Source organism: Watersipora subatra, chromosome 2 (genome assembly GCF_963576615.1).
Source record: "Watersipora subatra chromosome 2, tzWatSuba1.1, whole genome shotgun sequence".
NCBI classification, from domain to species: Eukaryota; Metazoa; Bryozoa; class Gymnolaemata; order Cheilostomatida; family Watersiporidae; genus Watersipora; species Watersipora subatra.
The window spans coordinates 44,647,827-44,667,707 of record NC_088709.1 but is presented as its reverse complement, the minus strand read 5'-3'; the positions used below and the strand labels follow the sequence as shown (position 1 = coordinate 44,667,707).

At 36.3% G+C, this 19,881-nt stretch overlaps 2 long non-coding RNA genes across 2 annotated transcripts; both read right to left on the bottom strand.

Moving 5' to 3' along the window:
• Window positions 1-5,555: 5,555 nt before the first annotated feature.
• LOC137388697 (uncharacterized) lies at window positions 5,556-10,529 on the bottom strand. The gene is made up of 3 exons (XR_010977997.1): window positions 10,372-10,529; window positions 6,366-6,639; window positions 5,556-5,749 (listed from the first exon to the last, which is right to left on the bottom strand). It is a non-coding gene; the product is annotated as an uncharacterized lncRNA (long non-coding RNA).
• A 170-nt stretch (window positions 10,530-10,699) lies between these two features.
• On the bottom strand, window positions 10,700-19,426 carry LOC137388698 (uncharacterized). The gene is made up of 3 exons (XR_010977998.1): window positions 19,319-19,426; window positions 16,146-16,240; window positions 10,700-10,966 (listed from the first exon to the last, which is right to left on the bottom strand). It is a non-coding gene; the product is annotated as an uncharacterized lncRNA (long non-coding RNA).
• Between the last annotated feature and the right edge of the window lie 455 nt (window positions 19,427-19,881).

The following is a 19,881-nucleotide window of genomic DNA, read 5'->3' as shown; positions in this document are numbered from 1 at the left end:
CAGTGTTTATTGCTTGTTTAGTGTTTGTTCTTAGCCTGTCATTTATCGTGTTCAGCTACAGCGATAGTTTTCGGAATAAAAAATCTGCTTTGCCCTGGATTTGAACTCAGAATCTTCATGTCTACAGCCACACGTGTTAAACTACTAGGCCAAGTGACTAAATTGCTATACAACAGCGTAATTGTGGCCATAATCATTAAATCGAGTAAAATATGCACTCTTGAAGCACTTGCGAAAATATTAACGACACACTAACTGTACTACTAGAGTTTGTTACATGTTACACGCCCGACCGATACAAACACATGTTCTGGGTTAATTAATTATGCTTCAACAAATGTACTGTCGTTGATAAAGGTGGCTCTCGGACTAAATGTCATTCGCACTTTTGCAAGATCATGCAATGCTTGAAATTAATTAGTCTCAGTCGTCACCCTCAACATCACATTAAAAGTAAAGAGCTATTGCGTAATATCATCGGGAAAACATAGTATGGTTCTTGGAGTCTGAGGTACTTATCATTGAAATAATATGTACATGGAGAACTAATGACACTGATTCATTTTTCAACTTCATTTGTTCTCCTGAGTTGTCCTACCTTCGCCTGCCACTAGTGTCATTATCGTCGTTGATAAATAAGCGGTAAGAGCACACAACAACGAATATGAGAAATGTGATGTCATAATTTTCGAGACTATGCCAGTATACTTATTTGCGGTAGAGCTTTGGGGAAATCCTATAAACACCAACCAATGTGTGTCTCACGATGGCAAACAATAGCTCATTTTAAAGCCAAGACTCTGATGTATGGAGTCTTCTCAATACATACGCTTTCTTCAGACATGGCTGTTGTTATAATAACTATTTAGACAAGCTTAAGTTACTGGCTCAAGTTACTTAAACCCACTGGATAATTATTTTATCACCTAATCATGGGGAATACAGCTTGTCTAACATTGCAAAATCTGTTTCTTGCAAAGTGAATTAGCACCTGTTGTAAATTAAAAGAACAAATGTATTTTGTGTAAACTAAGAATCTTCAGGTCAAACAAATCTCAGTTGACAGAATCTCCAACTAATGGATTGCTAAAAATTTAAATGAAAGCGGAGATAAAAATTTTAAGCTAAAAACACCTGCTAAAACTATCAAACACCTGCCAGGGGTGTTGAACACTTGCCACCGGGGTCGAACACCTGACAAAACTGTCAAGAACATGCCTATGCTGTCGGAACAATCCAGTTGAACAAGTATCTCAAACGCATTAGCGAATGCCTATAAATTGCTTCAGTCAATAACAACTGGGGCTGTTTAGTATTTTGATTTTCAGTGTTTGGTAGTTCTCCAAAAAAAGGCTCTTGTTATTTCCATATTGAAACGACTGAGTATTTCCATAGTAGAAGGCTCTTGGTATTTTTAGAGTAGAAGGTTCTTAGTACATGTATTTCCATTGTAAAAGGCCGCCTTGAATTTTGTTTCTCCACAAAAATATGAGAAGCTAAACCGGTTTGAGACAAAAATAGAGAAAATCAAGAGCATAACTAAGGTGTTCCAAAATGAGTTAGTGGTAATAGCATAGACATAGAGAACATGTAGAAATAAGCATCTAGCCCATTCCTATAGACACTCATGTCAAGAGCTTCTCTACCAATTGTTATATAGTTGTTTTAATACAGCTATACAGTAATAGAGTTATATTGGCTGTAGCAGTAAACCATGAAATTATATTGGCTGTGAATGGAGGAAAAAAAAATATATGCTCATAAAATGTTAGAGAACGTAGCTAGCTGTGACAAGCTGCTGCGATACAAAGAAAAAAACATTTAAGGATCCCGTCAAGTTGGTAAATTTTGTCCTCAACACTCTATCTCTGTGACATTGCGTCAACATTCTCCAGATACAAATACAATCTTCTCTCTCAGTATACAAACGTTTTTCTAAAAAGTACAAGTCTGCATGAGTCAGCTCTGACTCGAGAAAGCAAAAATAAATAAGGCATTAGAAATGTACATGTACATAAAAGCCCTTTTAGGTATATATATATATATATATATATATATATATATATATATATATATACACATTTATACATGTATCTATATATATCCAAAAATATCTATAATATTATATTGAAATCTCCAAGTCTGTAGTTCAGTTTGTCCAGCTACAGTTACTAAAATATTGGAATGAGGAATCCATAATGCGCAAGATTTGATTTCAGAATCTCCCCTTCCCAAGGCAAATGCCTTGCATATTTAGCTACGTGAGAATGATGGATTCTTTAGACGATATATGTTGCTATGTTGGTGAAAACACGCTACCACTTTCCGTTGTTATATTATACGAGGTCTGATCCAAAAGTTCCCGGAATGGAGTGGTATACGCTAGAATGTTTGCACGATGGAAATTCTCACTGCGGCGTTTGCTGGGCAGCATCTCCGGAGTGTTGTCAAAAAATTTCAGGTTGCTATGACAACGTGTTCGCATGTTCGTGTATATATATATATATATATATATATATATACGAGGTCTGATCCAAAAGTTCTCGGAATGGAGTTGTATACACTTGCATATTCACACCATGGAAAACCCCACTGCAGCGTTTGCTGGAAAACACCTCCGAAGTGTTGTCACGAAATTTCAGGTCCTATGGTTATATATATAGCTATATTTATATCCCTTTTATATGTATATACAAATATATCTATATATCTACTATATAAACGGCAATCGTTGTCTATCTATCTGTGTATCTGTCTGTCCGCCTTATAGAGTGGTCTTTTCTTTTATCATCGTACGGATTTTGGTCGTACGAAGCAAACTGAATTAATATGTGTAGTAACGGTAAATAAATTATAGAGCGGTCTTTCTTTTTCCATTCGGTCGAACGAAGCCAACCGAATTAATATGAGTACTAATTATCGTAATTTCGTAATATGGACTATTAGCCGCTACTTTTCTCTGACGATTTGAGCCAAGCGGCTTATATAAAGGTGTGGCGATTCTGTTGTTTTTCTTTCACCGCTCGAGCGCATTAACCGAAATCCCCGGTTAGCACCCTTTTTAAACGGCAAATTTTCTGTCGTGTTAAAAACATCTTTTCTGAGTTCTGCGGCCTATACAAAGGTGTCTATACAGCTATACAAATGTACTATTCATTAAATAAAATAAATTAACGAGTAGTTATTTACATGCAATTAATATTTACTGCCAACGTGTGCCGAGAAGGTCACGTAAACGTTTGTTTCTTGGAGCCACTGGAAAAACAAATTTTTCACCTACTGAATTTCCACATCAAAAAGGTAAGCGTTTCTTATACGACGCTGTATTGTCTATGAATTGCCACATCTCCACTACTTAATAACGTTGGATTTGCCGCTGTTCGTGATAGTGGGTCACGTTCATTTCCTTCAGCAGCCGAGTTACTAATTTTTTTCCAGCTACGAGTAGGCCTACTGTAACTTACTATTACAGAACTTTCACGAGTACTCCGAGGATTGCGATACGCTATTGTGAAAAGCAATAGAGCAGCTGCTATCGACTTACTGTCACCCTGCATCAGCCATGACCAGCTATACGTCGCCTGCTCAAAAGTAGGCACACGCCGAAAACTGTTTCTTCATACGCCCGACAGAAAAACCAAAAATGTTGTCTATCCGCATATGTTGCGCTGAACTAAGGGAGAGAGAGAGGGAGAGAAAGGGAGAGAGAGAGAGCGAGGAGGAGAGGGGGGAGAGAGAGAGAGGGAGAGAAGGGGGGAGAGAGAGGGAGAGCGAGGAAGAGAGGGGGGAGAGAGAGAGGGAGAGAGAGGGAGAAGAGGGAGGGAGGGGAAAGAGGGAGAGCGAGGAGGAGAGGGGGGAGAGAGAGAGGGATAGAAAGGGAGAGAAAGAGGGAGAAGAGAGAGGGGAGAAAGGGAGAGAGAGGGGAGAAAGAGAGAGAGGGGAGAGAGAGAGGGAGAGAAGGGGAAAGAGAGGGAGAGCGAAGAGGAGAGGGGGGAGAGAGAGAGAAAGAGGGAGAGAGAGAAAGGGGGAAAAGGGAGGGAGAGAGAGGGAGAGCGAGGAGGAGAGGGGGAGAGAGAGAGGGAGAGAAAGAGGGAGGGAGAGAGTGGGGGAAGAGGGAGGGAGAGAGAGGGGAGAGACAGAGAGAGGGAGAGAGGGGAAAGAGGGAGAGAAGGAGAGAGAGAGCGAGGAGGAGAGTGGGGGAGAGAGAGAGGGAGAGAAAGAGGGAGAAGAGGGAGGGAGAGAGAGAGGGGAGAGAGGGAGAGGAGAGAGAGGGGAGAGACGGAGAGAGGGGAAAGAGGGAGAGAGAGAGGGAGAGCGAGGAGGAGAGAGGGAGAGAAAGAGGGAGAAGAGGGAGGGAGAGAAAGAGGGAGAAGAGGGAGGGAGAGAGAGAGGGGAGAGAGGGAGAGAGAGGAAAGAGGGAGAGATGAAGAGAGGGAGATGTAACTGCATATTTGGAGTTGTTTTACAGTATGAAAGCCAACTCTCAATAAACCTTATGCTGCCCGTGAATCTGCTCCTGTAGACGGGTAATGCAGCTAGTTTCTTATACATGTGGAGATATTTATATATAATATATATACATGTATGTATATATATATAAAACTATGTGTACTAAAAAAATCTACAAGTTTAATTAAAACATTTTATTACTTAAAGTTTCGTGCGGTAGGCTTGCACTCTTCAGATAAAATGTCAAAGAAAATATTCTACTAGCAGTAAAGCTGTATAAGCGCTAAAAGCTAGAGTCTTAAGTGACACTGTTTCTTAGCAGAAACTTATTGGCATGACGGCAACTGGATAAAATTTCGTTGCGCTTATTCAAGGTGGCTAATTGAGGCTTGCATATTATATAATACTTCTCCCATATACAGAGCTCTGTATATGGGAGAAGTATTATATAATATGCAAGCCTCAATTAGCCACCTTGAATAAGCGCAACGAAATTTTATCCAGTTGCCGTCATGCCAATAAGTTTCTGCTAAGAAACAGTGTCACTTAAGACTCTAGCTTTTAGCGCTTATACAGCTTTACTGCTAGTAGAATATTTTCTTTGACATTTTATCTGAAGAGTGCAAGCCTACCGCACGAAACTTCAAGTAATAAAATGTTTTAATTAAACTTGTAGTTTTTTTTAGTACACATAGTTTTATATCAGCTCTGTTTTTACTCTAAACATTGAGCACTCTTTTTACTAATGTGTATCAATATAACTTTTATATATATATATATATATATATATATATATATATATATATAAATATATATAGATAGGATATATATATATATATCGTTATATATCGATATTCATCTATATATCCAATACCTATCTACTATAATTCAAATAAAATTCCCAGAACAAATTATTTACGTTGTGTAAGCCTCTACCATATATGCAACTTGACCATGAAATTATTTTATAAAGTGAATAAACACTCAAAGATCTTCAAATCAGGTTAAACTAAGAATAATGGAAGTTGTACAAAGACAGTTTTATGTGCTTCCTTCATTGTATGAGCTACTATAGCCTTAGCTCACAGATAAACTCACTAGGAACATGCCAGGTACAGCATTATGTCTGATTAGAAGTAATAGCTGGGTGTGGTTAGAGTCAAAGTAAGCCATCATCATATCATATCTAAAGAGACGGTAAGGGTCTGAACGTGACTGCATACATCTGTGAGTTCGGTTGGCATTGCGATCATTATGCAGTTTGTCTAGCATTTCATCTCCGATATTCTTGTCAGGAAACCTGTCAATAAAGATATCCAGCAAAACTTGAAATAGTTTCTGGCTCGTTACACCAATAAAATTGTCACCACTAAAGAATGTAAAATGTACGACATAAAGGATAAAATGGGAAAAAGAAGAGAAGAGATGTAAATGACAGAAATATAAGTGTTAGTAAAGAACAAGAATACAAGGTTTTTGCAGTTATAAATAAGTTTTAAATAGAAGCTGTTGTTTACTATGATCATCTAACTACAAAACTTATAGATGGGAGACAGGAGGCAAGATAAAAAGTGAAATCATAATATGGAAAACACTTTGAGAGACAACAACTTACGGAGAGGAGATAAGTTATGGGGAGATGACAATTTTTAAGGAGACAATTTTTAAAGAACAGGCATTTTATAACAAGAAAATAACATACAAAAGAAAGACAACTTATAGCAACAAGGCAACTTAGGGAGTGGATGTAGCATAAGAGAGAAGGCAGCTTTAGGTAGGAGACGCAGTACAAAATGAAAGCAAATCACAGTGAGGAGACAACTTACAGCGATAAAACAACTTGCAGTGATGAGACAGCTCACAGTGAGGAAACAATTTACAGCGGAAAAACAACTTGCATAAAGGAGACGACTTACAATGAGAAGATAATTGAAAGAATCATCAGCTGTTTTCTTGCCACTAATTTTGAATTGAATATTTCAATGTCAATGTCAAAGATCCTGAGCAATCCAGGAGCTGCTGTTGCAGAACAACCAGGCATCAATAGTGGTTAGCGACGGTCACTCTGACATGAGACCTTGAAGTTTGGGTCATCTGTAGAAAATGTTCTTGGCTCTTTTTGCAAAGTAAGATTGCAAAAGAAAATCTTTAGAAAGAGGCACTAAAATTGCCTCCATTATAGACCGGCACCTGTCAACATAACAATAAGACATTTTACTTTACACTGACTAGCTGTGACACTTGGAATTTCAAAGGGTGCCTCATATACCCTTTCTATAAAACTGAAAAGCGGAAAAGTGGCTAAATAGAGCACTATTATAAAAGGAAGTAGAGTCGTAGTCTTCTACATGGCTTCATGTGGTCTCTATATGACATCCTTACTGCTGTAGATAGCTTATAATAGCCTGAGTTATCTAAGCTTCTATTATTCCTTTTTGTCAGAGAACTATGGCTAGTTTCTCTAACAGGACTTAATAACTACATGTAGTCGTTCAAACCCGTTCCCTTTTGTTAAACCATTATCAGTCCTTTATTCATTGTAGCCGTATTCAAGTTGGAGCCAGCAGTTCAACCTATTTTTATTTACAGTCAAACATGGATAGCTTGCCCTCGGATAGCTCGAACACATGGTTAACTCAAAGACTTTCTTTGGTTCATTCCCACGAAATGATAAATTGCTTTAGATAACTCAACCTCAACTCTGTTAAATCGAACAGTTTTTTGCCCAATGGCTACTAAGACGGTTGTTATCGCTTTAGAAAATAACTTTATCACAAGTCATAGAGGTAAACCTCAACTTTTCATAATTCATAGGCATCGTTATTACCACCATCGGCAAAAAATTTTTGTCAACGACTTTTCTAAAAGTTTGGTGAAATTTGATTTTTACTAAACATCCGTTTACTGATCGCCTTTCGAAAGCATGGAAAAGTGAGGTGACCTTCGCATGAACTTCAAGAAAAATCGGCAAAATTGATCTTGGTTAAAACGCTAAAAAAAAAGATGTCGTTTCTTCTGAGCATTTCAACAACGATCAAGCTTTGCCAATTTTAATCTAACAAACGTCCTGGCAATAACATCACCTCAAGCAACAAACCAATCTCAAGTGATAGAAAAATCTCCTATACTATTTGATAAAAACGTTTTTAACTATACATTACAAGCATTTAATTTGAAACAAGCCATTTATGCTTTTGATTTATATTATAGTTTGTGTATGTACATGTACATGGATGTTAGGAGCAGACATGTTTAGATGTTAGCAACTGACACGCATGAATATTAGCCACAGACATGCCTGAGTGTTAGCAGCAGACATGTTTGGATGTTAGCAACTGACATGCCTGGATTACCATACATACTTGAAAAGCACCTTTTATTGCCTGTTCATCATCAAAAGCTTTCTCAAGAATTATAATTACAATATATATATATATATATACTATATATATTTATATATATATATCATATATATAACATCTCCTTCAACTAATCTCACATAGAAAATAATAAAAGAGATGCGTCATTCAGAAAATTATAACTATTTTTCTATTCTTGGTTCGATAACCTGATGTGGTACTGCAATACTATTCATAGGATAACCAGCATACAGTGCACCCTCGAGATACGATTACCCTGATATACGATTTTTTCACCTTACGAAGTCAAACATTGCGATACCTTCACCTCACTATACAAATATTATTTCACCATACTTATTTGAGAAAATAAATAAGTCGAAATAAAAAAGACACCGAAATATAGTTTGCCGAAAACATTCTTAGAACGTTTAGAGCAGACACGATGATCGACTTCTCTCATGTCCGCGTGAAAAATTTCGTGTAAAATACACAAGCGAGAGCAAATATTCATTCGTAGCGTTATTATAACTTTTACTATAAACTTTTAGGCCAGCACACGTATATAACTACAACTATCTACATTTAATTCGTTATCTATAGAATCTAAGACCGATACAAACGTTACAAAACGAAGGAAAAATGATTTCTATGTCAACAAAGTTGGATGTCGTAAGTAAGAAGAAGAGACCCGTATTATTAACATTGTCAAGGAATATGATCGCAACCAATCAGCATTTGCAATTATTATTAAAACAAGAACTCCATTAAAGCAAGCACAAGAAAGAGCTTCCGACTGAAGATTTGAATGAGCTAGGTCACGCACGCGATCAGCATTCAAAAGGAGCAACCATTTAGTAAAGGCGAGGATGTAGAAGATACTGAAAATCCCACATTCGCAGAAATATTTCAAGTGTTTAATTTACAGATGTGGACTGGTACATTAAAACAATGCATGTATAATATACATTATTTATCTCTTGTGTGGCATGTTTTTCATATTTTATTCATTTTATTTGTTTCTTTTTGATTTTATGTTATATTTTCTTGTTTAACCATGTCTTTGCATATAGGCTTGTTATCTTCTATGTGAATACAATTCATCGTATGTATGTATGCAACTCATATAACTAGCTACTCAAGATAGTTGACGCATCCACATTACTTTCAGAAACTGGGTAAAGCCCTGTCCCCCCATAGGGTATAAATACGTACAAACTTTGTATGTATGGTTACATTGATTCTTGTGCACAATTCATACACGACAAACTACTGTACCACATTCTCTGGATCCTTTTACAAGCGCTAGCTAGCAATTTTCTGCGTTGCACCATCAATGTTTTTGTAGAAAAAGTAGAAAAATTGAACAGGAAAGGACAACTTCTTTTTGCCTGTTAAAAAATTCCAATTCATTACGTTTTAAATATATTTTCAAATGTACATCACCATAATTAGCATGATACGTTTTTGCCTCCTCTCTGCTTTACCCACTACATGTACCAGCTAAAGCTACGTTACTCCAAAGGTATGTACGTCTAGTATAGAAAATATAATTTTATTTTTCTTTTCGGTAGCCATTAAATGGTCAAGTGCGCGAGAGGCCGCTTTCAATAACTGCATCGCTCGGCATTATTGATTTAGGTTAAAAAAGGTTTCAACCAGAGAGGCTAAAGTTTATAGTGAAAGTGAAGATAGGAACTGCAGAAGGATAAAATTTCGTAATAAAAAGTTGAAATTCAGTAAAATAGTTCAAAATACATACTAAAACTTAGTTTTAAGAGTAGGCTTAGCAAGCTAAACTTACTTGAAGTGAATTCAAAGTTTATGTTATGCGTACTTTTTGACGGCAAGAACTCCTTATCGTACGTAGTAAATTTACTACACACATCATAATTTTGCGTTTTATTGCAGATCATAAGCATTAAAATACACTAAATACAATACAGTTACTGTAGGTAACTATAATTACTAAAGTTAACATACTATTTTGTTGCTAATTGTCAATATGTAACAATTTTTATAAAAAAAATTGACGATTCTGACCAAGGGATGTTTGCATTGTATAATTACAATGGTCTCTATTCCCCGATATACGATTTTTTCACCATACGATGCCAACCCTGGAACGAATTAACATCGTATCTCGAGGGTGCACTGTAAACTGTTATTCTTGCAAAAATCCGTGACAACAATTATTAAAAAGACCAGAGATGGCTTGTCAAATGCCACGCCTTCCACCCTTCATTGATTTATAAGTTTTGGGTTGTCAAAAGTCATTAAAAAGTCATCATATCATATGTCAGCAAATCATGCTTCCAAATCTTTGCATCTTCTTACCTTTGCTATGTGCAATGGGACAAATATTGAGCTGGCTTCTGACATGGTTATTATTATTAATTGTTAGGTAGTTATTTTATTACTAGTGCAACGCCAGACATTAATCGAGTGAAAACTAAATATCATCAAATATCAGCAAACTTTAAACTGTCAGTACTCAATCGCCATGGCTTGTCAAGAATCCTCTAACAAAGTTACATCTATCATAATGAAAATCTATACTCACTTCAACATTGGCTGAGGTATAGTGTTGTGGTGGTTGGTGGTGTTGTGGTGGATAGTGGATTACGAGAGGTAGGCTTTATTTGAGTGACAGTGGGTTGGAGGTTGAGTGGCAGCGGGTGGCGGGCTGGGCGGTAGCGAGTGGTGAGTTGACAAGTGTAATGTTGGTGAATGTTATTGGTGAGGAGATAATGTTGGTGGTAGAGGGGCGATTATGATGGAGAGGATGAGTTGATTGTGGTAGATATGAAGTTGTGGTGAAGATGAGTTGGTGATTGTGGCGGTGTTTGTGGTAGTTGCGGAAGTGGTAGTGTTAGAGGTGGTGAAGCGGAAGATGATGGTGATTGGGATAGTAGAGAGGTGGTGGTTGTGACAATTTATGTAGCTATAGTAATGAAGCGAACGATATGGCATTGATGATGGCGGTGATAGCGAAGATGATTTCAGTGGTGAGGCTCAGTATGATTGTGGTGATTGGATGGTGGTGTTGGTGGTGTTGGTGGTGTAAGAAACAGTAAGTGTAGTTGATGGATGGAAAGGAGTGGCAATGGCAGCATCCTCTGGTGGCAATGAAGTGGTGGTTTCATTGGCACCAGTGCCTACAAGTAATAAAATTATATTTGGTAACATGTAGATATTACTTAAATTCTCTAGTCAGCAATAGAACATGTACTATAATGATATAGGTTGCTTAGCGTTAGAACTTACTTGTATAGCTTGAAGGCTGCCACTGCCACTCCTACAGCGGCACAGCCAATTAAAATTCTTTTAGCAGTTACTGTTCGGGCTGGAGATGATGGTGATGATGGGGGGAGTGGTGCTTGTGAGTATGTTGATGATGGAGGTGATGATTTTGATTGTGAAGGTGGATGGGGTGGTGATTGCTTTGGTAGCGATCGCGATGTTGATGATGGAGATGGATATGAGGATTTGGATGGTGAAGTAGGATGGGGTGGTGATTGTTTTGGTAGTGGTTGGGATGAAGGAGTAGATGTCGAATCGGGCAGCTCTTCCTCCATCACTGGCCACGTAAGATTTTTTGGCTCTGCTGCCCTCAAAGTAGCTAGATGACCAGCATCTAGCATAAATTGAAGGGCAGCAGGCAGTGGCCAAGTGATTGTTGGCGCAGACTGTACGGAGGAGGAAGAGCTGCCCTCTTCTTGAGCAAAGAATTCAGGGAGTTCTAAAATGAAATAATACAATTTCAGTTTAAACGTCTTAGATTGAGTTCTATTTGTAACAAAGCTATTTATCAAGTTTCATAACACTCTGACTCAATAGAGAAAGTTATAACAGTTCTTGAAAGTTTGATACAAGCAGATTGTTAGTAGTTGTGTCACCATGAAGTGGTCACTGTCTGACCGATTTAATTTGTAAAGATAGTCACTCGCAAATAGTTGAACAAATTTATCAAGTCTAATATAGAGGAATTCTTTAGTTGAGTGTACTGGCCTAGCTATAGCGAGTTTTTAATAAGAATAACGACATCATGACCTTTCATGACTTATTATTACGTAGGTCCTGAGGCTACTCTTTCGAATAAATGTCACTACATTTTATAATTAAATTTGTTGCAGTCTTTTGACTGATTTACTAAGTTGATTGAAGCAGCTGATATCAGTTTAAAGTATTTCATATCAACCTAACAAAGGAGGTAGTATGGACTAGAATAAAGTAATCAAATATGAGTCAAAAGCAAGCATTCTTAAGCATTTTTATAATATATATTAAATGTTATGTTTTATTTTACAGACATGTCTTAGACAAACAAAAAATTGGTGAGAAAGGATATAGACATAACAGTCAGATCTTTTGCTCATATGTCAAATGCGTGACTAAATAGTCTCTCATTTTCATGTTTTATGTTTTATTTTACAGACATTTTTTTGTTTCAGGCAGACAAACAATTGGTGAGAAAGGGTAGACATAACAGTCAGATTCTTAGCTCATATGTCAAATGTGTAACTGAATGATGTGACATTTTCATGTTTGTTGATTCGTTCCGCAAAATACAGTTTGAACGATGAAAGGAAATTAATGGGTATGACAACTTCTCATGCGCAATCTGCTTTGGTTTGATTCCAACAAAATTTCATAAACTGCAGCGCTTGATACTAGATTAACATTTTTCTTAAAAGACACATAAATGGCTCCTCTACAGCTCACTGCTCTACTGTCTCTCATTGTAACAATATATCAGTTTAAATGAGGTCCTTGTTCCTTTCAGCAGTCGCTAAGTAGTCACTAGCTAAACATCCATTCTAATGTATTTATTTTCACAATAGTTTATGAGTTTCACATCCTTTTATAGTCAGATTATAAACTTATATTGCTTCAAGGAAGAGAAACATCACATCTTTTTTATAGACAGATTATAAACTTACAATGTTCCTTCAGTGAAAATGAACATGTATTTATACATTGCTTACCGAAACCATAGGAGGTGTTATCCAGCTCGGCCAGCGAGCTGGATGATGATAAATGGATCCCACCTCTCCCGCTGCCACTCTGCAGGGGACAGTTAGTAGGTTCAAAAAAGACATGTTGTTCGCTGTTCATTTTGAATAGGGAATTAGCTAAATGAATTGCGGAAGAAATGTGGTTTCACTGAGAAATACTGAGTGAGTGAGTGATGTCATCACATTCCGCTAGAAATCTTAGAATTCCTCAGACAAGCTTATACTGTTTAATTAATTACACTGATTGGCTGTATGACATGTGTGACATAACTCAAATACTGTTACATGAATATTATATACATTCATGTATATGCAAATATATATAAATACATATGAATTATATATCAATAAACCATATGATATATATGTATAATGAACATAAATAAAAATAATACTAAATTTTTCCTGTCAAACAGCCCACGACCAAAGTGATTTTGGAAAAAATAGAGAGTACTGCTGGTTGAGAAATGCAATATTAGCAGTCAAATGTCACTGCAGTGCAATAGGATAACTGCAATAGTAGCTGCAATGTACTGGGTGTGGGTGTTAATATATACAACAAACAGCAATAATGAATGGAAATGATTATATGTTTATATCTCTCCCCTGCAATAGGAGAAATGCAATAATAGAAGTAAAATGGCAAGCTGCTGTCTAATATACACAGTTTGAAAGTTGGTTGTGTTGAATGCAGAATGGTTTTGACAGCGATTTGTAACCAAAGTGAAAAATGAGTCATGATCACAGAAACCATGGTTAAGTCGGGTGTGTGAGATTTAAAGTCTACACTAGCATACGGAGAAGACTCTCAGTTATTTTGCAAAAAAATTATATTCTAGCTTAATTACAGCAGATTTTATGGTCAATAAACTGAATGTATGTTTACCATTAGTGCGAAAATATTGTTTTGAAAAAACTTGTGTTAAAGTTTGAGAAACGAAAACAAATGCACAATTTTTTTTACATTTCAAAATGTCATAGCAACCAATATTAAGAAGTTGTGATATTTATCTAGATTTTTGTATTTATATGCAAAAAATTATGCTGAATTTAAAATTTTAAACATATTTTATTTGGTTTTCATAGAAATAGCTGTATATCTATAAAAAGTGTAGGGCTATAACTTAATTTTGCAGACATTAAAAATGGCTTGGCAGTACCGCGATATTGGGCACAGCCGTAGCAATGTACTGTGTATCACTACAGGTACTAGGTAACACTGTGAAATACTTAATGAGTGATGTCATCACATTCTGCTAGAAATCTTAGAATTCCTCAGCCAAGTTTATACTGTTAAGTAATTACACTGATTGGCTGTATGACATGCGTATTTTTCTCCCTTTTACAACTTGAAGATACCATAAATACTTTCTCATGTACATACTTCAAATACATATACATGATTATTATATATATACATGTATATGTAAATATATATAAATCAATATGAATTATATATCAATAAAACCAGGCCCGTATTACCTGGGACGGCTGGCCGGCTGAGCCGCCCTAACTTCTTAGGAACTTTTCGCGGCTAAGTACAGTCAAACTCTGATATCTCGCCCTCAGATAAAATGTAACATTTCATCTCAAACACAAGGTTAACTCGAACGAATTTGTTTGGTTCGTTCCCACGCAATGATAAATTGCTTCAGATAGCTCGACCTCAACATCATTTATTCGAAAAGTTATTTGCCCAATGTCTATGGTTTTTATCGCTGTAGAATATTACTTTATTCCAAGCTATAAAGACAAACATCAACTTTTAGTAGTTCTTAGGCGTCATTATTTATCATCATCAGTGGCAAAATATTCTTGTTAATGACCTTTATAAAGGTTTGCAAAATATCAAGTTTTACCAAACATTCGCTTGGCCATGTCCCATCGAAAGCGTGGAAACCTCCGTGTGAACTTAAAATAAAATCGGCAAAATTGATCTTTGTTAAAACGCTCAAAAGAAAAATATGTCTTTTTTCTGAGCGTTTCAACTGCGGTCAAGTTTTGCTCATTTTAATTTTAAAATGTCACGTGAGTCACATCACCTAAAAAAACCAATCTCAAAAAATAGAAAAATGTTGATACTTTCCGATAACATTTTTTAAAACTTCACATGAGAGGCCTGGCTGAGGCCCTACATAAGAGAAACCTGTTGGGGGCTTACACCGCCCCCTCAACACCCCCAGGTGTTCATAACTAGTCGACTAACTAGTCGCCTAACAGCCGCCCAAACTTGCAACCAGCGAATACAGGCCTGAATAAACCATTTATATGCTATACATATGTATATTGCATATAAATATACAATAAATATATATTATATTATATGCACATTATATATGTGTATATATACAGGGTGTATATATATATATATATACACCCTGTATATATATGTATATATATGTATATACAATATATATATGTATATATATATATATATATATATATATATATATATATATATATATATATATATATATATATATATATATATATATATATATATATATATATATATATATATATATATATATATATATATATATAGACAAAGTGGATGCCGTACAATTTGTTACAGAGTGCTCAATGATAAATCAGAGCTAAATTATAAAATATGTATAAGTGGAACTTCACTCTATAAGTTAAGCATTTTATTACTAATAGTTTCATGTGGTACAATTAAGTATCACACTCTTTAGATAAAATGTCTAAAAGTCGTAGACAATATAATAATACACATTTTAGGATACCTTGCTCTAGGCTAATGTATAAGCTCCCATCGTTTATGATATTCCCACAATTTTTAATACCTGTTTATTTAAACGGCTGCAAAACAACTTCCCTTATAGGATAACTGCTCCCATTTTAAATAATGAACTAATAAAGCATTTTGGGATAGAAAATAATTTTTTTAAATGTATTTTTTAAGTGGGGAAGTTGTATTACGGATCAATTATTGTCTGGGAAAAAATTACTAAGGGCAATTGTGCGGTTGTTACCCATCTAAAGTATATCAATCATTTTAGGATAGCTTTTAAACTTTAACCAAATTCCACCCCTGCACAGCATCCATAGTTGAGTTTGAAGTTACCAAACTCTTTCTATGTTTGGTAAATCTTATGCAAACCTAATATTTGCTCAACTATGTTTCACTGATCTACATGGCTCACACACTCCATATATTCCAGTTACTAAGGTTTACATATTTCTAGTTTATCTTCTGATAACTTTGATTAAAACTGAATATAAGTAAAGCAGGACAATTCAAAGATAATATAAAATGAAAACAAATTGCATTAAGCAATGATAAGGGGTGACTTACAGAGTATTAGAAGAGCTTTTATTCACAAGCTGACAACCTTGGAGTAGTAGACAACTCTTTGATTATCTCTGTCAAATGCATCTATGATCCAGAACCTGCAAACAATTTGGACACGCCTGAATCCCAACCGAGCTATAAACATTACTAATAGCCATTGAGTACTACTGTTGATGTGATATAAAGCTGGTTTTCACTGTAATAAGCCTTAGTGCCATCATATTGGCCTTATGAGAGATAATAATCAATTATCTCCCTAACCTTTGCCATAGTACACAGTCTCTATTTAATTGATCACATCCTCTCAGTCTCACTTTGAGATTGCGGATAACATTTACTTTTGGGTCGCACTGAAATAATCCAAGACAGGAGTGGTGACATTTATTACAGTAAATGTCTTCACTCCTCTGTGTGGTATTGTATATGCTACCATATCATCTCCCGTAGAGTAGTAAGTGTTCAAGCGAACAAACAAAAAGCTTATTTGGCACTAAATCAGTCAGTGGTGTTTAGCACACAAACTTAGTGGTGGTAGAGTTTACCAACCTCTTTCTACTTAACCACCTTATTTCTGCTAAATCATTTCTTACTGATAACTATGGCTGATGCTTGATTTATTCCAGTTCATAAGCTCTACAAACTTTTTATTTTATTTTCGATAAAGTTCTTCTGATAAACTCTTAACTGCCTCAACAAAGATGAAAAGTCGACAAGTCTAGACAAGGGAACATTTAAAAATCGAGGCAAGAGCAACGCCAATAGGGATGTCCTGCATGCAGACTATCACGCTGATCAATAGCAACAGTGACATGTCTAGCAGGTAGCAGTAAGTGGAAGCGGCAAGAACGGGCTGAACAGGACAAACACTCGCTGCTACCTTGAACTATACTAATAATTACTAACACCATATGAAATAGCCTATAAAGCTACAAGTAATCAAAGAAAAGGGAAAAGTACACACTAAAATACCGCTCTATAAGTATAGAGTAGAGTTTGGTTAGAGATAGCTTTATTATAAAATCCTGAATGTGTGATACATTCATCAGTCTCTGTAATACAATATATACTGACACTCACACTTTGCTAACATAGTCTTTCTACAGTGAAATTGTAACAAAATACACCTAGTACTCAAACAGTGCATGTACAGTGACAATGTAGTACTCAAACAGTGCAAAGTGGCAACATAATAATCTCATAATGAATGAATATAGATAACATCACACTTTCTCCATGCTTGTACAATAGTAACACAGTACTTCCACAATGCAAGCACTGTGGTAAGTTGTTATTTCTACAACGCATACATGTTACTTCCACAGTATATGCACTGTGGTAACATAACATTTCCACAGTGCATATACTTAAGTAACATATTTTTCCCATACATATACATTAGTAACACAGCGTTCCCAGCATTCATTGTACAGTACTAACATAATTTTCTCACAACCATGCACAGTGATAACAATACTTCCACATCGCTTGCACAATGGTAACACAGTACTTCTACAGACATGCATTTGGGTAACAGAGTGCTTTTACGATGCGTACACAGGCCAACATAATACTGTTACATTGATAACATGCCATCCCTGCAGTGCACAGAAAGCAGTATGCCCATAGTATGGCAATATTGCTATGGCATCTATGGCTATATTAGCATCTGACATGACTGGATATTAGCAACTGATAAGACTGGATATTAGCAATTGACATGCCTGGATATTAGCAACTGACATGCATGGGTATCAGCAAGTGACATGCTTTAATATTAGCAACTGACATGTCTGGATATTAGCAACTGAAAGGCCTGGATAATAGCAACTGACATGCCTGGATAAAAGCAACTGACATGCCTGGATAATAGCAACTGATATGCCCGGATATGAGCAATTGACATGTCTGGATATTAGCAACTGACATGCCTGGATAATAGCAACTGATATGCCCGGATATGAGCAATTGACATGTCTGGATATTAGCAAGTGACATGCTTTGATATTAGCAACTGACATGGCTGGATATTAGCAACTGACATGTTTGGATATTAGCAACTGACATGCATGGATATCAGCAAGTGACATGCTTTAATATTAGCAACTGACATGTCTGGATATTAGCAACTGAAAGGCCTGGATAATAGCAACTGACATGCCCGGATATGAGCAATTGACATGTCTGGATATTAGCAAGTGACATGCTTTGATATTAGCAACTGACATGGCTGGATATTAGCAACTGACATGTCTGGATATTAGCAACTGACATGCCTGGATAATAGCAACTGATATGCCCGGATATGAGCAATTGACATGTCTGGATATTAGCAAGTGACATGCTTTGATATTAGCAACTGACATGGCTGGATATTAGCAACTGACATGTTTGGATATTAGCAACTGACATGCATGGATATCAGCAAGTGACATGCTTTAATATTAGCAACTGACATGTCTGGATATTAGCAACTGAAAGGCCTGGATAATAGCAACTGACATGCCTGGATAAAAGCAACTGACATGCCTGGATAATAGCAACTGATATGCCCGGATATGAGCAATTGACATGTCTGGATATTAGCAACTGACATGCCTGGATAATAGCAACTGATATGCCCGGATATGAGCAATTGACATGTCTGGATATTAGCAAGTGACATGCTTTGATATTAGCAACTGACATGGCTGGATATTAGCAACTGACATGTTTGGATATTAGCAACTGACATGCATGGATATCAGCAAGTGACATGCTTTAATATTAGCAACTGACATGTCTGGATATTAGCAACTGAAAGGCCTGGATAATAGCAACTGACATGCCTGGATAATAGCAACTGAAATGCCTGGATAATAGCAACTGATATGCCCGGATATGAGCAATTGACATGTCTGGATATTAGCAACTGACATGCCTGGATAATAGCAACTGATATGCCTGGATACTAGCAACTGATATGCCTGGATATGAGCAATTGACATGTGTGGATATTAGCAAATGACATGCCTAGATGTGAAGCACCATTCAACTATATAAACTATTCAACTAAAAATCAAATATTGATACAGTAAAAATGATCATATTAACATACCGTATGCAATGTTTTGCCATAGGATCTAGAACAAGAGAATACAATGCGCCAGTACTTTCTAGAACACTAACATTGATCTTACCAAAACATCTATGCTCGGAGGTTGCGTGATTTTTAATTCCTCTGTAAGTCCAACTTGAGTCTTAATAAACTGATTTCCAAACTCGAATATGAGGGTGGTAGAGGAGAGTCCCACAATCTACAAATAGTCTAGAAAAATTCCACTTGCTAGGTGGTCCAGCAATAGGCAATAAAAAAGATTAAACTCTGTGAGGCTTCAGTTCAGCCAATCACGTGAGGGCTGATAAAAGTAGTCTCATGCTAGCTAATTGGCTAATGTGTTGAATGTTTTGCTAATACCAGAAAATTGATCCAACTAACAAGTTGCAGATTTGATAAAAGCTCTTATAGGTGCATTTACACCGGGTTAATTTATAGGAGTTGCTTTCACACCCACCAAGTCGGTTTGGTGTTAAACGAAAAATTGTTGTAAAAATGCCTTTGTACCAGTCGCCGACACTAGATCAGCAAAGTTCTGCATACTATGTTTGTCTATTTTGAACAGCCATCATTGACAAAGTACAACATAGAAATGAACAATCACATATCGCAATGTTAACAGCGACACAAACACAAGCAAATGGA